Genomic DNA, 27,992 nt, shown 5'->3' on the forward strand with positions numbered 1-27,992 from the left:
GCTGGTTTTCAGAAGGAGCCCCATGGCGCAGAGTGGTAAAGCTGCAGTACTGCAGTCCGACCTCTCTGCTCATGACCTGAGTTTGATTCTGGCGGAAGCTTGGTTTTGGTAGCTGGCTCAAGGTTGACTCAGCCTTCCATCCTTCCGAGGTTGGTAAAATGAGTACCCGGCTTGCTGGGAGGAAAGTGTTGATGACTGGGGAAGGCAATGGCAAACCACCCTGTAAAAAAGTCTGCCGTTAAAATGTCGTGATGTGACGTCACCCCAGAGTCGGAAATGACTGGTGCTTGCACAGAGGACTACCTTTACCTTTTTATTTAGACAAATAGTGTTGAAACATTTATTAACCCAGTCATTTGCTGCTTTAAAAATAATCTTGTGTTCTGCTGCGTTGGCAGTGTGCAAGACCCTCAGCAGCTCCGTTCAGATATCACACAAAACCATGGCTTCTTTTAACTGTGGTTAATATTTGAAACTGGAACTTAGATATTCAGTCAACTCCTGGTTGTCCTGAAGATGGGGTGTTTTGTTGCTTTCTCTTTGTTACCTGGGAGGGCATTCCTAGGGAGCCAGCCAGGACTATACCAGGATGCCTATATTTGCATATCATTTGAAACCATAGTTAATGCCAGTTGTGGTTAAACAAGTTCAGATCTTGAGTTCAGATCTGGGTGTGAAGGACACCAACTAACCATAAAGGCTCACAGTTCAACAATCACACTACTCATAGTTGATTTAAATAAACTGCGATTTTACATGATGTCTGGTGGCACATTTCCTACAGTAACTTACCCCGCGGTCCCAGCTTGCCTACCTTGAGGCTGGAATTCAACAGAGCCTGAAGTTACAGGAAACACCAAACCGTTGACCAAAGGACTATAAAGTGGTCAGCTGAAGAATCCACTGGAGCGGAGGTTGGGACTGAGAAACGATAAGATGGGCAGTGGCAATTAATAATTCCCACCGACGTCTAATTGGATTGCCAGTTACAAGTGGTATCTGCAAATGCTTGTAAACTTGGCTTGTATCTTTTTTAGTGTGTGCTAAAAATTGTGGTGTGGAGGAAGTTTCCTCAGCATGTGTCACATGGATTGCCATATTACTGGGGGTCTGCACATGCAGTTTGTTCAGGACCATGAATCTCCTCAGGAAGGATGTAGTAGCATGACTTCTCCACTGATGTTGACAAATCACAAGTCAGTTTCTGCAGTCCTGGAACTTTCTTCAAGTATGGTGTTACAATAATCAACTCATTGAATGTGTGCCAACAGAAGCTACTGGCATTGTCTGCCTAGTCTGGTTTGTGCTGTAGGTGCAAAGTATTTTGCCTAGTTTAAGAATTGAAGAATACACCGCAGCATTGGACTTCACCAGGTGGGATGAGACAGAACTGGGTCATGTCCTTACTTTAGGTGTGTTGTACTAGAAATATCACAACCATTTTGGTAGTCTCTAGCAAAGCGGTATAAAAAGAACAGAAAAAAAGGAAAGGGACTTGAGGAGACATAGGGTTACCAACCTTAATTTTTATTTTAAATTAAATTTGACTTCTAGCCTTCTCTCCCCACAAGTAGGTTCCAGGCACGTTACAATACAATAATAACATCATCCAATATATAAAATAGTAAAACAGTCACATCAGTTCGTATATCTGCATGACATAAGAACATAAGAGAAGCCATGTTGGATCAGACCAATGGTCCATCTAGTCCAACACTCTGTGTCACACAGTGGCCAAAAAACCAGGTGCTATCAAGAGGTCCACCAATGGGGCCAGGACACTAGAAGCCCTCCCACTGTTGCCCCCCCCTCCCCAGCACCGAGAATACAGAGCATCACTGACAATCAATGGCACTATATTAAAGGTTCTCCTAGAATCACAACTGATTTTCAGGCTATAGGGATCATTTCCCCAGGAGGAAAAGGCAGCTTTGGAGTGCGGGCTCTATGGCAACAGAACCCTGCTGAGCTACCTCACCTCTCCAACCGCCCCCCCCAAAAAAAAAAAAAAAAATCTCCAGGAATTTCCAAAGCTAAAGTTTGGAAGAAGAACAGAAGGAGAAAGGGAGACACACATCATAAAAAATTAAGGGTCCCCTGTGTTGGAGCAGGTTCAGGTGAAGGGAGGGCCCTTGGTCTGTAAGGCTGAAAGCTACTGCATCATGGCAACAAGGTACTTAAGTATATTTTGTGTGTGGTATCAATTTTGTGTGTGGTATCAATTGCTTACATTTGCAAACAGGTTACTAAATACACAGAGATTTCATTTCTACCTTGATTCACACTAAACATTAGACCAACTTGACTTCTCCTAGACAGTTATTAGCAAACTGTTCTCTGTTTCATTATTTGCTTAGCTGTTACTTAATATTTAAAGCAGATTGAAGTATTTGAGCTGTGTAGACACTTGCTCAAAGGGTACAGCAGACAAAGGGTGGAAAATGAATAAAAGCCACTTAGCTTGGAGCAGTAAATATTGCAAAACTAGCTTTCTTTAGCATGAATCTGTAAATAAAATGCATGAAATTGCTTATGTATTCCAACATAGTGATGTTCAGTTTGATCTTTAGTATAACTTACCACAAGGCTACTGATTTCTAAGAATCTTCATACAAGGAGTTGCCCATATGTTATGGGATTTTGACTGGTGTCACTAACATGCCACATTTAAAATAGATTTTGGAGCTTTTAATTAATTTTTTACCTTTCGGGGAACTAATATTTATGGATTTCATGGGGGAAGTGGAAGATACTTTTTAAAAAAGGAAACTAATGTTGGAGAAATAAAACAAATCTTGAATTAGTTGCTACATTTTGGACATATAGTCAAAACAAAGAACTGCAGTGTGGAGAATACAAATCAAAATTACACCGCTCCAGGAACAACAAGAAACAATTTAGTAATTGCCAGTCATTTGTGTACAAATATATATACAACATGCAAATCCCAAATATAAAGGATGGACTATGATAGGTCAAATTTTCCTCAGGTCCAAGGATGAATAGATTGAATCTAAAAAACGTATAGTTTTGTTTGCTGAAGTTAAAAGAACAAAAGCGAAATCATTAAGGCATAATGATAAACAAAAATAAAGTGTGAGCATTCAACCCCCCATCACTTTGAAATGGAACCAAACCAGAACCCAAAGAGCTTACAATCTTAATAACTAAAACTGAAAAAAGCAAAAGCTAAATCGCAAAGGCATAATAAATTAGTAACAAAAATAAAGTCTGAGCACTCAATTACAAACCTGCTTGTTATAACTTTTTGGATGGGGCCAAACCGGGCCCCAAGAAAATTACAGTCTTATTTGCTGAAGTACAAAAAGAGGGGCAGAAACTGAGTCAGGCACTTAAACATAGAGACTTGATCAATTATAAACATTTTACAGCTCTTTAGACGGATAATACATACTGAGAACTTGTGTTTATATGGGAATTGCTGAAAACATTCTGCAGTAGCCAAAGCCTACAATATTACACATGGAAAGATTCTCCTGATGGAGATAACATCCGGAGTACTATTTCAAGCAGTTGCGCAGCATGTGTGAGACTTGCAAAATTATCTTAAAAGTTACAGGAATGCAAAGAGATCTAATGACATATTTAATTCTTCAGGATATATAGTTTAAATTTATGAATGAAGACCCTTTCTATAGTAATATTCCCTAGACATTTTCAATTCTATAGTCTTTTGATTTATACTGATATAAAATACAGAATTTAAATCTGCAGGTGTGAGACTGCAAAATTACCTTAAAGTTACAGGAATGCAGAGAGGTCTGGTGACGTATTTGGACATAGAAACTGTTTCAGGGTGTAATGAGAAAAGGACAAAATTCGCAACAGAAGTTAAAAGTCTGCTCTTGGGTATACTAAAGACTTACGGTAAACTGAAAATAAATGCAAAATATATTCAAAAACATTGAGAAAGATAGAGGTTCCTGAAGAACAGTATGTTGTATGAAATACAGGGGAGGATTCATAGTAGCCTGTATTCCCTCCTAAATGATGCTCTATTTTGTCATAACAAAGGTTTTGCAAGACCTTTTTTCATTTTAATCCATGTGAAGGAAGGCAGTCACCTGTCTAATCCACAGTATTTGCACTTATGTCTGACTTAATTAGGAAGATCAGTCATCATGAACCCTTCCATCCTTCATTAGTCTGTGGTGAAAATGAATTGGTATGAGGTAGACTCATATATAAAAACGTTTCCGCGTGAAGGCCAAGTATTGTTTGGTATTAAACTGGTGTTTTTGGCATTCAGGCAAATCCCACTTAAGCAATCCTTGGCTGGAAATTGCATAGATGGTCAGCCCTCTCATTAAATTCTGAACTGTAAATGTTATAACTGTTAGTGTCATGCATTGTTCTCATCCATTGTTTGGTCACAGTGAACAGACAGGCTTTTCACAGTTCTTTATATGTCAGCAAGTTGAGCCTTCCTTTTGTGCCAAGGGAGGTAAGCACACTCTGGTTGTGCTTTTTCCTGGACATCTCCAGGACAGAAAAACAGACTGTTATCCGTTATCTTGGCTTTATAATGAACGGATGGAGAAAGAAGCTTCTGACAAAGTTGCTTGGAAATGTATACCAAACAGAGGCTTCTGTAGAATGCTTTTTGAGGCAAACAGTGGCTTTCAACTATGTAGTATTCCACTACAGTGTGGCATTCCAGAGGCTCGATCTTATTCTGGAGGTTGGAAGCGGTAGTAAAACCCTTTTCTTTGAAATTTCACCTGGTATGTAATAACACTTTGTCCAGCGCACCTACGTTGGTGCACCTAGAGCCACAAGCCATGGTTCTCTTGTAGAGCCGTTTGGTCATTTGGGATATTTTCTGGGTATCTGTTCAAAGTAGCTTAAAACAGAAGTTAGAATAACAATACAACTAGAATCATACAAATTCTATGAAAGCCCCTGCAACTGTTCAACACTTCCCAGCCCTACCACTACACCAAACTGGCTCTCCTTACATTACAGTGAGGTGACAGGAGGGTGACAGGATGGGGAGTGCAGGGGAATTGTGCCTCTTGCCACACAAGCATGAAAACAGGCTTGTAGGGATAAGCTGTGCTAGGTAAGCTGCTTTTATTTCTGGAGCTTGAATGATTTGCTGCCCACAAGTGCCTTGAGGTAGGAAACACTTGGAGTGTAGCTTTTTCTTTTCTACTTCACTGTAATCGCTAAAGGAACCAAGCTGTACAGGAATGCCTGCTTTTCAGTGATTAATAAACACTTTTTTTGTAAAATGGAGGTCATGGCTCCAGTACTTGGCATTTTTGAAATTCCAGGGTTGGAATGTTTAAAATCTTGCCATTTTTATTGCCAAGACAGTGAAAAAGAGGACTTTAGATTTTCCTCAGAGAAGGGCACAGTGATATTTGAGTTAGGTTGTTAAGACAGAGGACATCATGGGTAGTCAGTGACAGAGGTCATGAAATACCTTATCCATGGGCCTTGGTAAGCTACTCTCAGATGTTTCCATCAGTGCTAAAGAAAATGCTTTACAGTCTGTGTGACGCTTGTGAATGTTGTTCATCTTCATAGGCCATTGAAGCAAGCTAGTTACCAAGAAATGCAAAAGCTGTTTTGTGCGTCTTTTGTGCAAAGAACTTAAAGACAGAAGCCACTGCATGGTAAAAATATGTCTTTTATAAAAAACAAACAGCAACAACAAAACCTGATTAGTAAGTTGCCAAATTGCCCTCCCCGTGCAATGTTTTCCATGTAATCAGGGGAAGTGTGTTCACACTCCTGAATACCTCCCAACATCAGAGAGAGGCCTAGATTCCACAAGGTGAGTAGGTTTTTCAAGCTGGGATTCCTGCTCTGGTTGTGAAACAAAACAGCCCTAAAGCAAGGGTGGAAAACTCATTTTGGTCTGACAGAACACACAGAAGGATCTCTTTGCCCACATCAGCATTAGCTAAATTGGGTTGGATAACTTGTTTCTAGTACTTCTCTCCCTTCTTGGGTTAATGGTCTTGTTTTGGACCAAAGTGTTAGGCCAGGGGTGGCCAACGGTAGCTCTCCAGATGGTCTTTTTTTTTTTTTGCCTACAACTCCCATCAGCCTCAGCCATTGGCCATGCTGGCTGGGGCTGATGGGAGTTGTAGGCAAAAAACATCTGGAGAGCTACCGTTGGCCATCCCTGTGTTAGACTATTAAGTGTAACAGTTCCCCTAATGGCCATGGGCTCTCTTGGGCAGAGGGTTTTTGTGGCCTATATACTTGAGAGCCTTTAACTGCAGGTATCAAAGCTACGACAGCTCAGCATGCATTTTGCCACTGAGGTATGTCTACTTGATAGCCTTGGTGTCCCGTCATTTCTCTTTCTCTATATATCTCTGTATAAAGCCCTCTGTTGGGAATTCTCAGAAGCTGCTTAAGGAGCCAGCTGTTTCCAGGGAGCTTCTCCAAGGGGGCTTCCCAATCCCACCAGACCCCATTGGTGTTACTCTTAAAATACGGCAGTCTGCCAGCATACTCTGCAGTGTTAGGGGGAAACAGCAAGAGGACAAATTAAGAAGGACCAAGTAGAAAAGCATAGGATTTTACTTACCAAGATCTCCTACTTTCCCCCCGGGGCCGTCTTAACAGCATTATGGGCTCCGGGCAAAGCAGTGTACTGGGCCCCTACCACAACTACTCACAGGAATAAAAATGTAAATGGCCGATAAAATTAAATGTATATTTATGTTTATTGGCACTTCCAACGAGACTGCATTCAACATTTTCTCAACTTGCACAAATAAAAAGCTTATCCATACATATATTCACAAACTATCGATTCCTGATTATTAGTACTGCATCATACACAGATTAGTACAGGGCCCCTATGCTCAGTTGGAAAGCCAGTTTGGTGTAGTGGTTAAGCGTGCGGACTCTTATCTGGGAGAACCGAGTTTGATTCCCCACTCCTCCACTTGCACCTGCTGGCATGGCCTTGGGTCAGCCGTAGCTCTGGCAGAGGTTATCCTTGAAAGGGCAGCTGCTGTGAGAGCCCTCTCCAGCCCCACCCACCTCACAGGGTGTCTGTTGCGGGGAAGGAAGGGAAAGGAGATTGTGAGCCGCTCTGAGACTCTTCGGAGTGGAGGGCAGGATATAAATCCAATATCTTCATCTACCTCACAGGGTGTCTGTTGTGGGGACGGGGGGAAGGTAAAGGAGATTGTGAGCCACTCTGAGACTCTTCGGAGTGGAGGGCGGGATATAAATCCAATATCTTCATCTACCTCTCAGGGTGTCTGTTGTGGGGGAGGAAGGGAAAGGAGATTGTGAGCTGCTCTGAGACTCTTCGGAGTGGAGGGCGGGATATAAATCCCATATCTTCATCTACCTCACAGGGTGTCTGTTGTGGGGGAGGAAGGTAAAGGAGGTTGTGAACCGCTCTGAGACTCTTCGGAGTGGAGGGCAGGATATAAATCCAATATCTTCATCTACCTCACAGGGTGGCTGTTGTGGGGGAGGAAGGGAAAGGAGATTGTGAGCCGCTCTGAGACTCTTCGGAGTGGAGGGCGGGATATAAATCCAATATCTTCATCTACCTTACAGGGTGTCTGTTGTGGGGGAGGAAGGTAAAGGAGATTGTGAACTGCTCTGAGACTCTTCGGAGTGGAGGGCGGGATATAAATCTAATATCTTCTTCAATATCTTTTTCATGGGGCCCACAGGCAAGTGCCCATCAGACCCATGCATTAAGACAGCCCTGCTTTCCCCCTACAGCTGTAGTCTTCCAATTTCAGGGAATGCCTTCCCTTGCAGGAATTACTTACTAAAGGTTTATTTTTTGGGGGGCATATTTTTGGGAGCAGACCTGGTTTATAGAGTGGAATAAAGGCCAGCCTATCAGACCTCACCTTTGCCTTATATGAATGGATCATGTGATTTAGAGTCCAGGTGAGATTATAATTTGAGGCTGCAAATTGGCAATGGTGGCAGGCTATCTTCAGGTAACTTTTTTTTCTCATGTTAGTGGTGATCTCCTTATTGACAATGATAGCATCCAGGGAGCCCTTGGAATCAGGGCTGGTTCTAGGTTGGAGGGGGGGGGGCTCTGGATAGACAGCGCCCAGCCCCCCCCCCCACCTTCCTTTCCACTTCTATATTAGCATGCCCTCCATTTACCCTTGCATCTTTATCTCAGAGAAAGCCCTCCCACTGCCCATGCTCAGTTGCCTTCATCACTTGTACACTCTTTCCCTGACAGTACATGGCTCGGAATTCTGCTGCCACCAGGAGTACTTGCTGCGCATCACTGACATGCCCTTCCTCAATGATTCCAGGCATTTGGGAGCACAGAGGCAGACAGGTGCTAGGCGAGGTGCAAGGGTGGGGATCAGCAGCTGTATGCACACTAGAAACCCTGAACTGCTGGCAAGTGCCCCCTCTCGGGGTATGTTGATGCTGGCCCTGCTAGGAATGCTTTGAAAAACCACGGCCTCAGAACGTGAAGTGGTATAAAGTTGCTGGGGTGCATGAGGCACAGGTACTGTCCTAAGCAAGAATACAGCAGTGTGTTATGTTTGTGGGGAGGAAACTAATGAAGGCAACCGATCCAGCTTTTGTATGTGGGATCATTCAACTCGCATAGCACCCCTTTGTTTTGGTTCTAGGAAAAAAACCCAGAGGAAAAAACCCCACGGACATTAATGCTCACAGGAAAAATGCCCACATGGAAAAATGCCCAGTTGGAAAAATGCCCGCATGGAAATAAACCGACACAGAAAAAAGCCCATACTGAAAGAAGCCCCCCTGGAAAAAAGCCCCCATGGAAAAATATGTAAAGCACCACAGATGTTTATAATTGTGGAATAGGGTTACCATGGAATAGGGTTGCCAAGTCCAATTCAAGAAATATCTGGGAACTTTGGGGGTGGAGCCAGCAGCAAGGTTGTGACAAGCACAGCTGAACTCCAAAGGAAGTTCGGGCCATCACATCGAAAGGGACCACGCTCCTTTTCAATGCCTTCCCTCCATAGAAAATACTGAAGGCTAGGGGCGCCTTCTTTTGGGGCTCATAGAATTGGACCCCCTGGTCCAGTCCTTTTGAACCTTGGAGGGTATTTTGGGGAGAGGCACTGGATGCTGTGCTGCAAATTTGATGCATCTACCTCAAAAAACATTCCCCCCAGAGGCTGAGATGCCAGTGGATTAATTCTCCATTATACAATTTTTTTTTATTAATTCCAACTATGTTTCTTGATTTTTCCTTCCAGATACTTGCCGGAGCCAGTCCTGCTTAGCTTCTTAGAACTATTAGGCCTTAACTACTGCTATTTAAGAAAGAGAAGCTATCAAGAGCAGGCAGTGATTTGCCTAATCCAAAAAACCATACATTTTGACATTCTCGAAAAGTATAGGCAATTGATACTTCACGATTCTGGTGTGGAAAAATCCAGGCAGAATTCTGGTTGTAGGTGATAGAGATCTTATGCTTGAATTAAACAAAGATACCATCTATAGAGTTGGCACCTTTGATGACGTGCCCAATATGTTTTACCAACTGTACACATGGCATGCCATGGTGGATAATTCATATCCACCAGGTATTTACATTTTACCTCAAAAAAAGAACATGGACACCTATAATAGAATGTTTGAAATTAAGCTATTGATTCCAGACAAACTGTTGTGGGGGCACAATACTCTTAATTCCTCGTTCCATTTCAGTCATCCCAGCGTGTGGTCTCTATTCAGTGGACTGCAGAGGGACCTGGCTTGTCACAAACTAACATTGGCTAATGCACAGGCAGAAGGGTTCCCAATCCCCAGGTGGGGGCAGGGGATCCCCCGGTTTGGAGGCCCTCCCCCCGCTTCAGGGTCGTCAGAAAGCGGGGGGAGGGGAGGGAAATGTCTGCTGGGAACTCTGTTATTCCCTATGGAGATTTATTCCCACAGAAAATCATGGAGAATTGATCTGCGGGTATCTGGGGCTCTGGGGGGGCTGTTTTTTGGGGTAGAGGCACCAAATTTTCAGTATAGCATCTAGTGCCTCTCCCCAAAATACCCCCCAAGTTTAAAAAAGATTGGACCAGGGGGTCCAATACTATGAGCCCCAAAAGAAGGTGCCCCTATCCTTCATTATTTCCTATGGAAGGAAGGAATTGAAAAGGTGTGCTGTCCCTTTAAATGTGATGGCCAGAACTCCCTTTGGAGTTCAATTATGCTTGTTACAGCCTTGATCCTGGCTCCACCCCTAATGTCTCCTGGCTCCACCCCCGAAGTCTCCAGATATTTCTTGATTTGGACTTGGCAAACCGAACAGGCAGGTCGCCTAGAGGTAGAAAATATTACATGGTTGCCACTTCTGTACAGCAGTATGAGCAGGTGGAAAATAAACTTATTTGCTTAAAGAGATTGGCTAATTTGCAAAGAAGAATTATATCTGAATTATTGTTGTTGTTAAATAATTGTTGCTTTTAGTATTAGGGTTAGATGATCTTTTGTCGTGGTCACTGGGTGTACCACAATGTATTAACAATTCAAAAGTCTGACAAATTGTAAATTAATAAAGTTAAACTATTTAATTTTATTTAAATATATATTTCTATGTAGAGTTTAACTTCTGTTATTATTGTTTTTCCTTCTTAATAAAGTTCATTGATAACAAAACGGTCACTTCTTGTTGCATCTGAATATGACATATTTTAATCCTAAAATAACAATATAAAAATAACAAAATGGTCACTTTTTGTTGCATGTGAATATGACTTATTTTAATCCTAAAATAACAAGAAAATATTATTAATGGCATTTTTCCATGGGGGGCTTTTTTCCTGTGAGCATTTATGTCCATGGGGTTTTTTCTTTGGGCTTTTCCCCTTTGTGCTTTTTTCCGATTACCCTGAATCATATTGGTGATGGGTTGGTTTTACCCCCCCCCCCCCAAAAAAAATGAAGTGAAACACAGTTTTACAAAGGGTATAACAAAATTAATTTAATTCCACGTAGAGGCATTCTTTTGAATAAGAATGCAACTTTATTTACATTATTCATAGTCTGCCTTTCTCAATGAAACTCAGGGTGAGTTACACAATGTAAGTCAGTGAAACCAACAGAATAAGATATCTGATAAGTAAACTTTCTAAAATTCCCCTTGCAAATCAGGCTTTTAATTTCCTTTTTTGTCAAGAGCTGAGGGTTAAGCAAGTATTATGCTCACTTAACGTCAAGCTGTACAAAATTATTCTGGTAGAAAGTACAAAAGAGGATTGCTATACAGTCCTGCCGCAGTTTTTCCCAGTTGAGCACTTCCAGATTCTGTAGTTAGTAAGGAACCACAGTTTATTTAGTGTACAGTTTATTTAGTGTACTGATCATTTCTGTTGAGGAAATGTTTTTAAATGTAACTCAGTGAGTCTCAAGTACATACACAATGGCCAAGCAGCATATAATTTTCTGGCTGTCCTATTTTGTGATCCTGGCGTGAAGTGGCATTTCTGTCTTGTTGCATAGGTTTTACCAGCTCAGCCTCAGAGCAGTCCAGCGCCTGCCTGAACAGTCTGTTTTCTGTTTCAAAACAGAGCTGTTTCTGTTTGCTGGAAACAGTCAACAATAAATATGCAAAGTTCTCTCTCCCCACCCCACCGAAAACTGACCAGCAGACCAACCAGCTGGCCAACCAAAAGGGGGGGAAAAATAGTGTGTAGCTGGAAACAGATTATTTTCCATACATTAAACCAAATGAGGAAAATGAAGTAAGTCTGGGTATAGGATACATGATGTAAAGGAGCACCCCCTCTCCCCAGGTTGTCTGCTTTATACTTGGGTTTGCCAACTCTTACTGGGTTCCAGGCAGGGGCTTGTTCTTGTGTATGTGAAGATGTCACATGGAAGTTACGGTATCTCACTGGGCACGTTGCGTGTGTGCAGTGCTCTAGCAATTGGGTAAAAACTCTATGGTGTGATACCATCCCCTGGAAGTGATGCGTGCAACACTCTAGCGATCAGGTTAGAAACTCTATGACACCATAGAGTTTTTAACCTGATTGCTAGAGTGTTGCACGCATCACTTCCAGGCGATGTCATCGCACCAGGTATGCTGCAGCATGCCAGAGCTTTTCAGGGGCAGAGTTCCTCCTGCCAGCCCATTATGGGGCAGAGAGTTGGAGGCCCCAAAATCCGGGGAACCCCTGGCAAGGAACTTGGGAACCCTAATGATGCTGAGTGTTTGAAATGCATCCATTTAAAATGCATTGCACGCCCAGACCTTGGGTGTGTTTGTATAAATATATAATAAATTTTGGTGTCTTTTATTTAGGGACTAGCAACATGATTGAAGCTGAAAATGTTAAAACAAAACCACTCCAAAGAACTGCTGAACACTTTTCTTACAGACCTCTGACTCTTTTTGTCATATGAGGTATTTTATCCTGCAAGCCTCTATTCTGCAGGTGCTTTCCCCACATGCTTTCTTCTCCTGGTAGGAAACAAGGTATGGCTGGACAGCAGCGCCAGGATTTTCTTGTATCTGTTCAGCCTGGGTGTGCACAGTGGGTTCAGAGAGATCTTAGAAACACACATTGCATTCTAGCTTGAGAGTTTGTACATACCTTCATGCTTTTCGTCCTGATTCAAACTTTTGGCCCCTGGCTTTATTATACCAGCTAGAGATGGTTTTGCCTGAAATGGCCACATCTTTCTTACAGCTGCGATTGTTCTCGGGCCTCAGAAAATAGTCAGTGCAACTGATTGTTTTAGGCACCTGACGTTTTAAAAATATTGCTTTAAAGAATTTTGTGCTTCATTTTTGTATTGCCCTGCACAATAATCTGGTAGGCAAGGCTTTACAATGTTGTTTCTCCATAGTGAGTGGTCTGAGCCATTTGTGATTGGAACAAGGATGCGTTTCCTCTCACCCACTGCTTGTTTGATCCAAATGCCTCCTTGTCAGCAGCTCATAATTAATAATGAGTAATAAGGTGCATTTTTTTTTAACTACTTCAGGTTATTGTTGCTGCCGAAGGGCTTTTTCTTAGTCTCTGAATAGTACTTGAAACTGAGACAGGAGAAAATAAGAAAGGGATGCAGAATGAATTTGCATGCTGAGTGATTTTAGGTGGCTTCTGAGGGAAAGTCAGGTACCTGATGAAGAGCGAGATCCATTTACTTGATAGGTGGCCTGGAGCTGTCCTATTCTGTTTGTTCTTCCTTGGCAGGCGCACAAAGGAGTTTGTCAAGCTGCAAGAGGATGCTGTCTGTATTGTAGCAAACCTCATGCAGTGTTACCAAAGAATGGCTTAGGGGGAAAAGCACAGCTTGACTGCTCTCCAGCTGATGTGAGCAACTGCCCAGTGATGGAGACAAGAAAACCGCATTAAAATGCAGAAGGGAAAACAAATATGTTGCTTGCACTAGGGTGCAAGAGAATAAAAATGCATCTTATAATAAGCATTAAGGAATAGACTAGAGCAGGGATGGCCAGACTTGCTTAATGTAAGAGCCACATAAGAGATATGCCAGATGCTTGAGAGCTGCGAGACGTGAACATCAGATGTTTGAGAGGAGGAAGGAAGGAAAATAGACGGAGGGAGGGAGAGATGGAAAGAAAGCAACTTTAACTTTAAATACATTCTCCGAGCCACCAGCTGGCTTGGCTTGGAGAAGTGATTTCAAGAGAGAAATGCCTTTTCCTTGCCAGCTGACAGAGTGGTGGGGTCTTTGAGAGTCACACAGTATGTGTGAAAGAGCCACATGTGACTCCTGAGGCACAGTTTGGCCACCCCTGGGCTAGAGGAACCTGCCCCTGTGATAAGTCCAGAGAAGGATAATTACTTTAATGAAATAAATCTCTTTAAGCAAAGCAAACCCATGACTGCAATGTAAGGGAACTGCTGCCAGACAAATCCAATTACTGCTCCAGTGCCAGGCTTTGCTTTTAATTAAATTACATTGTCATGATTATTTGTCTCAGTCTTATTTGCAAATAGAAATGACAGTGGGTAGATTTCAGAGCTCTTCATTTTAGCTCTTTAAATGGATCTCGCTCTGTCTTTTAAAAATAGCTAGTATATGACTGAACATCTAGCAGTGGTTTAGCTTTCCTATATAATTTCCTCCAAGTTAGTGCATTTGGTAGGAAAGTACAAATATATCTACAATTTGTGTGTGTGTATGTGTAGATTGTATACAAAATTTCACGGGCACAGTGAATATAAAACAATTAGGAAAGGTGAGTTAGTTTCACAGCGTCTCTGTGAAACTTTTTTATACATATGCAATTATTAGCAGGGCTTTTTTGTGAAGGTGACCTCTAATGCTGAGCCAGCACCTTTCCCAAGTCCTGAGGGCTGAATTGATGAAAATCAGAACAACTGTATGAGTGCTGGCATTTTTTCCCTTTTGCAACACCCACCCCTCCCCCCGCCCGGGATTATTAGTATTCCATTATTTTCATGTTGCTTTGCCAAATCGAGGGTTTTTTTTAGCTATTTCTGAATTTGCCAGAACATATTTACCATTGGGTGAGTTGTAATGAATTCAGTGGAACTTGAGTCAACAGGTGGCACGTAGGATTGAGCTATAAGCTTCTTTTATATTATATTCTGTTGAACTATTTATCAGGTTGGAAGTTTCATTAAAAATATTGGGTCAGTTAGCATGTTGTACTAGCAGACACCATCACTTGCTAAGCAACTCTCAGTTAATTTTAAACATTTTTAAAATATCACAGGAAAGCTTATGCAAATTACTAACGTTTCCTAAATCTTACAAAACAATGGAAGTAAATCCCAAGCTCTCGTAATTTTATTGCACACAACGTAATGCCAATACAAACTATATGCAATTATACTTAGCTGAAACTCATTCTTGCTTTTATCTGAAATACCAAGAATGGCTCAAATTTTGCTTACAATGAAATTAAACAAAACACACATTAGCAACTACAAATGGCAATCTGCAAGAGTTTTTTTTGGGGGGGGGGCAATCCCACTTTTTTAAAGGTAAAGGTAGCCCCGTTTGCAAGCACCAATCATTTTCGACTCTGGGGTGACGTTGCCTTCACAACGTTTTCACAGCAGACTTTACGGGGTTATCAAAGATTTCAGGTTTTCACGGCTGGCATCATCATTAGGGTTTGTAGTGTGGCCTCCAGGCATGATTTGACTAGGCCTGGCTGCTTGCTCCTGTTCAGCAGCAGCCCCCCCCCCCCCATGACAGTAAATGTGACTTAGTTGCCAACACCAAGTTGGGATATTCATGGAGATTTGAGGGGATGGAGCCTAGAGAGGGTAGGAGGAGGGGTGGGACCTCAGACAGATGCAATGCCATAGACTCCATCCTCCAAATCAGCCATTTCCTTTTGGGAACCACTTTTGCCAATCTCCAGGTGAGGGCTGGAGATCACTCAGAATGACAACTGCTCTTCAGTACAGCTTCCCTTGAGGTGGGAGGGAGGGGGAGTGAATGCCTTCACTTGGGTGGGTGGGGAGAACATGCAAGGGTGGAGAAGGCACTCGCCAGAGCCTCCTTCTGGAGCCCATTGCATTTTTCTTCACAGTAGTTCTTATTCCTAGTAATGCCATAAAGTCCAACCTCCAAAGCAGCTGTTTTATCTAGGGGAACTGATATCTGTCATCTGGAAAGCAGCTGTAATTCCAGGGGATCTCCAGTCCCCACCTGAAGGTTAAGCAGCCAGGTGAGAAAACACTTGGTTGAAAGATAAAAAGGAAAAGCAAACAATCACCGTGTCAACACAGCCCCAGCTGCAAAGTAAACAAAATCACACTATATTATACAAATTATTTAGAATTAATGAGTACACAAAAAAGCTTCAATTTGATATAGCTTGGAAAAAGCTCTGGCGAAACAAGGTGTGGAATACCGGTTTGCCTGTTAGCTGAGGCTGAAAAAAAAGTTAAACCGAAGCCAAGTCTAGTGGACTTTTTCTACGTCGGAGTCCTCCGCATTAAATTTATTGAAACAGATGATATCCATCTTAAAGTTGATTTGGTGTAACCGTAAAAGACTTACCTATGTGGAGACTGTTGGATTCTCTTTTCTGTTCTATGCAACTGTGATTTGTTTCCCTGTTTGAACAATTATGGTATATGTAATGCATGTTGTGGATATATTTTGTAAATAATTCTGAATAATTTGTGTAATGTAGTGTGCAATTCTGTTTACTTTGTGGTTAAGGCTGTGTTAACATGATAGCTGTATGCTTTTCCTTTGCACCTGGAGGTTGGCAACTCATCTGAAGTCCTTCTCTTCCTCAAACTCCACCCTCCCCAGGCTCCCCACCCAACATTTCTAGGAATTTCCTTTTCCTTCTTTTGGCAATCCCCATATCACCTCCAGTAGTAATGATAAATAAGAAAAGTCTCATTATCTCCTCAACCATTCACCAACCTATTTTTTATGTGTGTCTCATCTTCATCTATATTTATTCTTTATTTATTTCCTTTATACCCCACCTTTCTCCACAGTGAAGACCAAAGCAGCTTACATTACTCTCTTATCCTCCTTTTTATCTGCACAACAACCCTGTTAGGTAGGTTAGGCTGAAAGTCTGTGACTGGTCCAAAATCACCCAGTCAGCTTCCACAGCAAGAACCTAGGTCGGGCAGACCCTGCTCTGAAACACTAACTCCTATGCCACTCTGGCTGTCAAGCGTGGGGGTGGGGTGCTGCTGCTGAACAGTAGCAAGCAGCCAGGCCTAGGGTAGCCAACCTACAGGAGGAGCCTGAAAGATCTCCTGGTATCACAACTGAACTCCAGACAACAGATATCTCTTTCCCTGGAGAAAATAACTGCTTTGGAGGGTGAACTCTGTGGCATATTCAGCTGAGGCCTCTTCCTTTACTGACCAAACCAAGCTCGGTTGCCTAGCAACAGCCACTGCCTAGCAGCTTCCCCAGTGGCCCAATCCTCATCTGTCCTGGGGTGAGGCTGAGGGGAGGAGGGAGAGAGGGAGCGACATGAAAGAAACGGCACCAGCAGGACAAGGCCTTGCCACATAGTTGTATTACCACCTTTATTCCCTGTCTCTTCACCATTTCCCTGTCGCTGCTGCCTACTTTCTCTTCCAAATGCCACAGAGAGTGGGTAGGTGACAGCAGGTGAGGAGGAGGAGTGGACTCAAGCAAGGGAATGCAACGGAACTTAAGTGGTGGTTGATGGGCCAGTGGCTGATGTAGTGAGTTGTGACCAGTATGTTTGGTCTTTTGTATTATAAGTGGATGAGGCCTCTCCCTTCCCCTAACTGTGCATTCCTCAGACTTCATCGTAAAATCTCCAGGAATTTCCCAACCTGGAGCTGGCAATCTTATATTGGGATTTATATTGGGATTTTGGCCAGCCCTTGCTCTAATGAGTTCTGCCTTAGAGCAGGGGTCCTCAACCTCTGGTCCGTGGGCCGGTCCTGGTCCGTGGCCTGTTAGCAACCAGGCTGTGGAGTGAGGCAGATGCACTGCACCACCTCTTTCACCTGCCCAGGTCCCAGGTGGACAAAAGAGGCAGCACAGCCTCACTCCAAAGCATGACCTCTTTCATTCGCCCGGGTCCTGGGCGGGTGGAAGGGGCAGCATGGCAGTGACCTTTGCCTACCCCTCATTTAAAGACCCCCCCATGGGGGGCAGGGACAGGGTGTGGGTGTGGTGGCAGCCTGGGGCAGCAGAACCCCTACCCCCATTGGTCCATGGAAAAAGTGTCTTCCACAAACCCAGTCCCTGGTGCCAAAAAGGTTGGGGGCCACTACCTTAGAGGGCAAAATAGGGCTGCCTTTTACTGACAGAACCAAGTTGGAAGTGCTGCGGTTGCCTAGCAACAGCTAGTGAGGAAATCCATTGCTACAGGCCGCATTTTATCACTTTTGAATTTTTTAAGCTGCCCAATGCATTTAAAAAAAGATTTTGCATTTCTCTGCAAACCTATTGCCATTTTCAGGTTTTGTAAAAAGATCTGTCTTACCTGTTCACCGCTTTATTTGCCAGATTCAAGAATCCAAAGATGCCCTGACTTTGCTGTTAGGATATAAGACCAGTGGGGACCCTCGGGAAACTTGTGGAGAAGGTGCATCCCTTCCCCCTCTTTGCTTCCTCCTTCCTCCTCCTCTAACAATCTTCCCACTCTTTCTCCCCCATCCTTTATCTGTCAACCTATCCACATCATTTTAACCTCCCATCCTTTCTCTGTCAGTTGGATTTATATTGGATTTATATCCCGCCCTCCACTCCGAAGAGTCTCAGAGCGGCTCACAATCTCCTTTACCTTCCTCCCCCACAACAGACACCCTGTGAGATGGGTGGGGCTGGAGAGGGCTCTCACAGCAGCTGCCCTTTCAAGGACAACCTCTGCCAGGGCTATGGCTGACCCAAGGCCATGCTAGCAGGTGCAAGTGGAGGAGTGGGGAATCAAACCCGGTTCTCCCAGATAAGAGTCCGCACCCTTAACCACTACACCAAACTGGCTCTCATGCACCTTGCAACACTCTCAAATAGTCCTAATAAATCTGTTTCCCCTTTGTTAATGCACCCCGTTTCACTCCTTTCTTCTATTCCCCTTATCTATCAACTTTCCCCTATCTCTTCTGTCCTTTTCTTCATCAGTCTACCCTTGCTGCTCTCCCACTTATCCACCCCCACCCTTTGTACTCCACTCACCTTCACCCTTGCTGTTCTCTCCGCCTACCTTCCAACAAATGAGCAGTAGCTGCTGACTTGTCGGTGGTGGGCAGTGAAGACTCCTTCCGAACTCAGTAGGGGGGACTATAAAAGTTTATGGAGGAGGAATCACTCTCCTCCCATTTTCCTCCTCCGTCTTCTGTGGTTCTGGGGCTGCTGTGCCTTTGCCAAGAGTGCAGCGAGGCTCCCAGGCCCCATGAGGTAGGATCAGAAAAAAGTTCGATATTTCAAACAAACAAAAAAATGAAGTCTGGGTTTTTTTGGAAATCCTGAATTTTTCCAGGTCCAATAGACCCGGGAAGAAACAAACCTATTTTGAAAAAGCCAGCCCAACCCTGGGCCTAGTTTGGCTTCTCCTGCAGCATGATTTAAACTGCACTGCGGGAGAAGCTGGCCCCAGGATCTGCGTGCGGCAGGGAGGCAAGAGAAGATTACCTGAGGTGGCAGGAGCTGAGAGCTTTGCATCACCTAATCTGGGGCTGACTCCTCTTGAAATTGAGCTGCAAGAGGAGCCCACCAGCCATTTGGTATAGCTGAATACCAAACATACCCATATGTTCCCCAGAGAGCACTGCGTTCGGGAACTCAAAATCTACTCTCCATCCCCGGACCAAGGGAGGCCAGACTGGGCTCTACATGGGTCAGGGCCTTCTCAGTGGCAGCACCAATGCTGTGGAATGCTCTCCCTGAGGCCGTGAGAGCCCTGCGGGATCTCTCCCAATTCCACAGGGCTTGTTAAGCTGAATTTTTAAAACAGGCCTATAGAAGGCTGCCGCTTTTATGCTGCTAGGCAATTCCACCAGAAGGACCACCAACAGATAAATGGAAGGTTTGGTATGACCTGAGCCACCTGTGTTTTAACATTCTGTATAGCACCAATACTTTGTTTTAAATTGTAAATTGTTTATGTCTTATTGTTTTATGCCTGAAATTGAGATGTTGGTTTTATTCTGATTGTTAGCAGAATCCGTTTGGAATGGGTGGGATATAAATTAAAAGTAAAATAAATAAATAAATAAACCCAAATCAAACCTGGAAAAAAAATCTGCTTTATTTGGGCTCAGCTATACTGGTAGCTGATTAGATTCTGTGATCTGTATTCAACTTAAATAGTACCTGAAAAATACTGGTAAAGTATTTTTGGGGTATTTTTCCAGCTCAGTTAACACTGATTACACCATCTTGGTTTATGCCAGATACAAATGCACATCCGTATTACACGGCTGGTTATTAGTATATAGATGATGATAGACTGAGAAAGTTGCATGAGACCACTTATTCTGCAGAAGTTATACATTAGGATATTTTAGCCCTGCGCACGAATCATGTGTGCATTTTTCTGTGTTAGTTTTCTGTTAGTGACTGCAGAATGGGATCACTTATGGGCTAGATCCAGACTAAATTTTTCAGTGACAGAATGGAACTTGCCTGCCTTTCTTCCCCCCGTGGCAGCCTACTGATCTTCATGAAATTCTGCTTCTGAGGGACAGAGGACCCCAAGGAATTATTATTTATTATTTTATTACATTCAGCTTATATCCCGCCCTCTCCGCAAGCGGGCTCAGGGCGGCTCACAACATTACATTACTAACATTAAAACCAATGAAACATATAAAACATTATTACATATTTAAATTATTTAAATGCTGTGTGTGTGTGTGGAGTTGTGCCAGGAAAGGAGAAAGCAGAAATTGCTAACGTAGACCGATTTCGCACTAGACCTTTAATCCTGGTTTAGCCCTGTCCCCAAACTGGGATTCTGCACTAGAATCAGAGAAGCAGAGAAACCAACTCTATGACTCTAGGATGCTATGGTTTTAGTGTAGAATGTCACTTTGGGGACAGCGCTAAACCAGGATTAAAGGTCTAGTGCGAAATTGGACTTAGTCTAGCCTATGTATTGAAAACCACCATTGCAGATTGAATGTTATAGCTTTCAGTATTACATCTGGTCATCTGAAATCCATATCGGTGGAAGTGTCCTGCATGCTATAGCACTCTATGCCGAGTAAGCAACACCTTTATTTTTATTTTCTAATAAATTACAACATTTGTTAAGACATAAGTATCAATATACACAACAAAAAATTTAAAAAACCCAAAAAATTATTTAATTATTTATTATTTAATAATTAATTATTGAAAATAAAAATGATTAAAACGATATCATTTGTTTATATAGTGAATTACGTGGGGGGTACATCATATTCTGTGAAGTATTCAGCAACAAGAAGAAAAACTTTCTCCAGTAGAACACGGCACTTGAGCCCGAAAGATTCTACAAACCCTAATGATGTTACCAGCCGTGAAAACCTGAAATCTCTGATATTCAGCAACACCTTTTTGAGTTTTTGTAGAAGAACATTTAAATGTCTCAGCAGTTTGTGTTGGGGCCAGGTGTCATTGGCTTTTTCCAGCCTGTCAATTCCATGGGAAAGACCCAAGCATTTGGGCCTTACCCATATGATTGGGTCATTTTTATTTTACTCTGGGCTGTGCGACAAGAACTATTTGTGGGTATATGGCTCTCATGCCTCTGAGAAGACATCTAAAACCCACGTGGACAGTCATTCTGAGCATGGTAATCGTAGCAACAGATTGCCTGCTTTGCTGGCAAGCTTTTTGCTACTGCAGTGAGAGGGGAACAGAATTCTGTGAATTCTCTGCGAGTTTGGACTGCAGCGGTGTGCTAAAGTTCACTGTGGGCAGAGTGCCGAATTCGTTTCTGCTTCTCACATGCTTGCTTTCACTCCTGGTTGCAACAGTTTGGCTGAGAGCAGCAGCAGTGTTTACAGTACCAATGGGAGATTCATTGTAAATTGAGAACTGTCGTTTTATAAGCATAAATCCCGAAACAATGCTACTTAGGGTAACCTTTACGTTATACTTTTATATTAGGAGCAGCTGAGTTAGCACGTAAAACTTTTGAATTCACCAGGGCTCTATTAGACTGCGTTCAGTTTACTTAAAAAAAAAAAATAGGGGAGAAAAAATTATTTTAGGGAATGGCTGAAAAACCCCTTGTCTGCAGTCTGTAGAATGCTAAATCCCGCAGACAGTTTATAGCATCAGCAGCAGTCTGTCATGGCAGGTGTTCTTTCTAGGGTTGCCAATCCCCAGGCGGGAGCAGGGGATCCCCCGGTTTGGAGGCTCTCCCCCCGCTTCAGGGTCGTCAGAAAGCGGGGGGAGGGGAGGGAAATGTCTGCTGGGAACTCTGTTATTCCCTGTGGTGATTTATTCCCATCGAAAATCATGGAGAATTGATCTGCGGGTATCTGGGGCTCGGGGGGGGGGGCTGTAGAGGCACCAAATCTTCAGTATAGCATCCAGCACCTCTCCCCAAAATACCCCCCAAGTTTCAAAAAGATTGGACCAGGGGGTCCAATTCTATGAACCCCAAAAGAAGGTGCCCCTATCCTTCATTATTTCCTATGGAAGGAAGGCATTGAAAAGGTGTGCCGTCCCTTTAAATGTGATGGCCAGAACTCCCTTTGGAGTTCAATGATGCTTGTCACAGCCTTGATCTTGGCTCCACCCCCAAAGTCTCCTGGCTCCACCCCCAAAGTCCCCAGATATTTCTTAAATTGGACTTGGCAACCCTAGTTCTTTCAGACCCTTCTAGAAGAACATCACGTACCATATACAGTTACATGAATGTTAAATTAGCAATAATTTATTTTCCTGATAGGCAGTTTGTCAGAGCTTATAATTATTTAAAATGATGGTTCCTTTAAGAATTTTTCCTACATAGTTCTATCCTGTATTGTGGTATATGTTCACCGGATGACCTGGGCTAGTCTGATCTCATCACATCTGGGAAGCTGAGTCAGTCTTGGTTAGAACTTGGATGGGAGAACCCTAAGGAGGTCTGGGGTTGCTTTGCAGAAGCAGGCAATGCCCAACTGGTTTTGTTCCTCTCTTGCCTTGAAGACTCTATGGCAGGGGTGTCTAACTCATGGGCTGGATCCAACATAAATGAGACCTTGTCGGGCCAGGCCGTGAGCGTCATAAAATGTAATGCCAGGTAGCAGAGATACAAACTTTATAAAGGGCACAAACAAACACAATTAAAGGTTTTTAAAAACTTAAAATAAAATATCCTTAAAACCTTAGCAATCGTTGGTCTTAAAGGTGTTCTCTTTGTTTTTCTCTTGTGCGATCCAGGAAACGGGGCAAAGGAAGCTCTGGCTCTTTCCTTCCTTCCCCAGTGTTTGTGTGGGGGAACCTCAGCCAATAGAAGGAAGAGAGGCTTGGCTTAGTAGCTCTGCTGTGCAACTGAGAGAGCCTGGCAAAGCAAGTTATCCCTCTCCCCTTCCTCACCAAGGGAGGAGCCTCAGCCAGTGGAGAAATAGAGACTTTGCTCTGTAGCTCCTGTGCTATTGAGCAAGCCTGGCATAGCAAGCTGTGATGCAGAAGGAAGCAAGAGAGAGGGAGAAGGAAACAAACAGCCAGTTACTCGGGGGGCCTGATAGGAGCCTCATGTTTGACACCCCTGCTCTATGGCAGTGTTCCCCAACCTTTCTGAGCCTGGTGGGTGCCTTTGGAAATCTGACACCCTTGTAGTGGGTGCAGTCACAGAATTATTGCTGCAGGAGGTGGAGCCAGGCATAAAATGGCTGTTGCAGCTTATCTTCTGTCACACAGTGAAGATCTTTGTGTTGAGTTGACAGCTGCTGCCAAAGCAATGTCTTTAAAAATGTATGCAGCCAATCAAATCTCCAGTGGCCAGTCTGAAACTTTGCTGGGCAAAAGCTTCACCTGGTTCCGCTCACTTTCTACAAAAACAAAGTGGTGGGCACCATGGCACTGTATTAGGGACCCTGGCCCTATGAGATTGCCATAAGTTGGCAGTAGCTTCATAGCACATTTCACCACCATGTTCAGTGCCTGGACTAATTTAACTGACTTGTCTTTATGTCTTAAGCAAAGTATTAACTTGGCTGTAGGTATGCTTAAGCTGTTATGTGGGCTGGTATGAAATGTGATATCATAGAAATGTCTGCAAAAAATTGGATCACCTGTTCTGGTCTTAGTTTGAGTGTAAATTATTTAATGGTTATATTGGGTCTCATTCAGTATCACTGAGGAAGGGCCTACCTGCACAACAAGCATTGACTAAGCAAAATTTCTGCGCAAGCACTATTTAAATGAATGGAGAATCTGCAATATTAGTGATTGACTGATTTTGCATAATGGAAGGCAAGTTTGACTTTGGACATGCAAGATTGAATTCAAGACGGTGTCTCAGCATGAGCTCCTGCTATTGCATAATATTTCTCTTAATCTGGACTCTCCCTGCAACTAAATAAATAATCTAGACTGAGTTGTGAACCAGCGGTGGCTTCACTCACGCTCAGGATATTACAAGAGAACTACTTGTGTGTTTCTGAAGTTTAACTGGCTTTAAAAGGAAAATTTCACTGAGAACGGACTCCACTGTGCCTGAGGGTTACCCAGCTGTGGGGCTTTACCATTGCATGGAGGATGTGAGCCTGTGGAGCTAAAGGTTCTCCTGCTTCTGCTGATGGGGCTCCTGCCATGTCTTTGGGCATGGCCCCCTGGTTGGGACTATCCAACTACCAGTGCCACTGGTTTCACTGTTGTGGTGATGGGCTTCAGCCAAGGGTGTGCTTGCTCTTGGCTTAGGGCCCATGTTTGCCTGTTGCTGACTGGTCTGTCATTATCGCTGTTGATACTCCATCAGGGCTCTGTCTGGTTGTGTGGTTGCCAGGTTGTGTGAAGTCGGGGGAGACTGGAAAGGGCTATTGGAAGCAGGGGAGAAGATTGATCCCGGCTGTAACCATCAAGTGCTGGTGCTGATGGTCTACTGAGACATAGGTGGGTGGCCCAGATGACCTTAGGGGAACTTCAGTTGCCCTCAGATATGCATGGCAGGGTTTGCTGGTGTGAGTCAGGGTCTTGGACTTCTCAGGTGTCCTCAGCATCTGCTGGATTTGGTCCGAGGTTTCAGGAACACTGTGGGATCTGAAACCACAAGCCAGCCTGATGACCACAGGAGGTAGGAAAAACTGCCTGAAGAAATACTGAAGGTGCCTGAGTTGTGTCAAGGAATGGTTTAGAATTTTAGCTTAGAAAATAGTTGACTGTGAAGCTAGAGAACTACTAGTGTGTTTCTGATGTTTAACTGGCTTGCTTGTGCTTTACCATAAAGCCCATTTGGGCTAGTATGCATGGTCCCTGAATCGAATGATTTTATATTTATTTATTGTTTGTTTTTTTATTGATTGATTACTTAAAATTGATGTAGTATATCGATCTGTTTAGTTGAGTAATGAGATTGAAATTAGTAATAGGGTTAGGTATAGTTTAATTGGACTAAGGGGTTATTAGGGTTTGTAGAATCTTTCGGGCTCAAGTGCCATGTTCTACTGGAGAAAGTTTTCTCCAGTAGAACACGGCACTTGAGCCCGAAAGATTCTACAAACCCTAATGATGTTACCAGCCGTGAAAACCTGAAATCTTTGATAAGGGGTTATTGATTGCTGGAAGGAGGGAGGATGTGAAGTTGATTTTTTTCTTTTAGTAGAAGGAGACTATATAGCTTATTTGGGTTTTGCATTAATCAGATTTGACTAATTGATTGTCCGGGTGCAGGGAATTATGGAGGAGGTTTGAAGTTAGACATCTTGTGAATGAGGGAGGCCAGCAAGGGGCTGTGTATCCCAGTAATTTGGGGATGAGGGAAGTATGGTGATGGGAGGTCTTACAAAGGACAGAGATGGAGATATGGGTATGCCTGATCTCTGTCCAACTCGCCCCATCCGGAGACATGCGGATAGTGGGAATAGGAAAGTAAACCCCTCTCTGAAACTGGTGTTGTGCAGTGCCAGGTCCCTTAATAATAAGACCACCACACTGAGCCTCTTCGGTGGGAAGGGCGGGATATAAATAAACTTGAACTTGAAAATTATTTTGCCGTGCATAAAGTGGACCTAGCATGTGTGACTGAGACCTGAATGAGAGAAGGTGAGACAGTTGCCCTGAAGGAATTATCTTTGCCAGGTTTCTCAGTCCTTCACCAGTCTCAGACAAAGGGTCAGGTGTGTGTGTGGTGGTCCTCATAAGGGACTCATTCTGCTTCAGGGCACCTTCCATGCCAAAGATCTCTTGACTGTGTTGGCCTGGTGTGCAGTGCTGAGAAAAGTTTGGCTATCTGGCTGATGTTCCATCTGCCTAACGCAGCAGCAGATATCCTACCTAGTCTGCTGGAGGCTGTAATGGGCTGGGCATTAGAGTTCCCCAGACTTGGAGGACTTTAATGTCCTTGCTCATGCTGTGGCCTCCTTGCAGGCTGTGGACCTGGTGTCTTCCATGGCAGCAGTGGGACTCTCCCAAGTTTTATCAGGTCCCACACATCAAGCAGGTCATACGCTGGATCTGATCTTTGCCATGGGGTTAGATGTGAGGCTGATTGACATGGAGGAGGTGCCATGGTCAGACCACTTTGTCCTGAAGGCCCATCTGGCTATCCCAAGCCCTCTCTGTTTAGTCAACGAGCTGATTTATGCTTGCACACAGAGACTTATTGACTTAATAGAGTTCCAGAATGCACTGCAGGATCTGATTCCTTCTGGCAGTTCCTTAGATCAGCTGATAGAAGACTGACATAGCTGGCTTTCTGAAGCCATCGACACAATTGCTCTTCACTCCTGTGCCAGAATAGCTCCTTGGTATACTGAGAAGCTAAGGAGGATGAAACAGGAGTTCAGACTGCTAGAGTGAGCTTGGCGACAAGAGTCACGATGAAAATCTTTCATCCCGAAGAACATCTTATAGGTCCTTTATGAAAGCCTATGAAACGGCAGTGAAGACAACGAAGGAGGATTTCTTCACAGCCTCCATTGCGTCTGCTAGCTCTCGCCTGGTGTAATTGTTTAGGGTAATTTGGTCCTTAACATTTCTCAGTGAGTGACTGCGAAATTTTAGGGATTCGGCCATTCGCTGTGAGGCATTTGTGAACTTTTTAGCAAATAAAGTCTTGTCACTCCTCCATGATCTGCTCACTAACGTTGATACAGTAAGTGAACTGGACCTCTTATACAGGTCCAGTATTGCACCAATTCAGCCTGCTCTCCTGGGCTGAGGTGAACATGATCCTGGATGCTGTGAAACCCCACCACTTGCCTCTTTGACCTATGTCCATTGTGGCTGGTTATGGCTGGCGGTGATAGAACATGGGCTCCCTTGGTAGACATTATGAACCTATCTCTGAGTTTGGGGATCTTCTTGGGGCGTTTGAAAGAGGGAATGGTTAGGCTGCTCTTGAAAAAGCCATGTTTAGATCCAAGTGAATGATATCTTCAGGATCGATTGCATCAATCAGAAGAACAGAGACGTTCCGAAGAATGGAGTGGTTAACGTTTTTATTGCAGGCCATTTTTGCTACTCCAAAATACGAATTTTGAATATGTAAATATGTAAATTTTAAAGGACCTCATTTCTCCATATGTATTGGATGAGTTTGATGTCCTTGCACCAGCAGATTCCCTGCCAAGCTTGCTGGGGGTTTACCGCCCGCCCAGCTATTTTGGTGTAGCAGTTAGTATCAGACTACCATCTGGATGACCTGGATTTGAATCCCCGCTGTGCCATGAAAGCTTGCAAGGTGACTTTGGGCTTGTCATACATTCTCAGTCTAATGTACCTCCTAGGAGGGTTCTGAGGATAAAATGGAGAGGTGGCGGGAACATTGTAAACTACTGTAGCTCTTCATTGAGGAGAAAGATGGGGTATAAATGTGGTATTAAAGGCAGCTGATGAAATTAATTTACAATCTGAAAACAAAGCAGAAATTTAAACAGTATAAATAAAAAGAAAATGAATTGAGAATGATTAAAATAGGTTAGCAGAGGCAGAATAACAATAGACCAATTTTAAAAAAACAAATAAAAGTGGTACCCAAACCACTGTTTGAACCCTAATTAAAAAGATATCAAAGAAAAAGAATTGCTGGTAGAACAAAAACAACTATGCTCATTAAATGTTAACCCCTGAAAATAGTAATAAAAGCACTTGATCCCCCCCCCCCCCCATCACTGCTTGTTTTTTGGCAAGCAGTGAAAATTGCCCTTTTACGAGAGTCGTTTGGCCATGTCCTTATGATTATCAACTTGTAATCCTCTGTCTGATTTTTTTTCTTGCTTTAGTATTAGTTTTTATTATTTTTTGTGCTACCTCGCCTGTCATTTAAATGCAAAGTTGGGATATAAATGTTAAATAAATAAGTGCTACCTGTTCGGTTCCCTAGCATAGTTCCAGATAATAATAGTGTTTGTAAACATGAACTTGGGAGTGGGACATGGTGGGGCAACTAGGAGAGAAGGAGTTCTGGGAAGGAA

The 27,992-nt window shown here is 43.4% G+C and overlaps 1 protein-coding gene across 16 annotated transcripts in view; it reads left to right on the forward strand.

The window, feature by feature from the left end:
• The window catches only part of KIF21A (kinesin family member 21A), a 188,248-nt gene that overhangs the window by 23,492 nt on the left and 136,764 nt on the right, over positions 1–27,992 (forward strand). The gene's annotated exons all lie outside the window — the stretch shown is intronic.

The sequence above is a fragment of the Heteronotia binoei genome, chromosome 8 (genome assembly GCF_032191835.1).
Source record: "Heteronotia binoei isolate CCM8104 ecotype False Entrance Well chromosome 8, APGP_CSIRO_Hbin_v1, whole genome shotgun sequence".
Taxonomy (NCBI): Eukaryota; Metazoa; Chordata; class Lepidosauria; order Squamata; family Gekkonidae; genus Heteronotia; species Heteronotia binoei.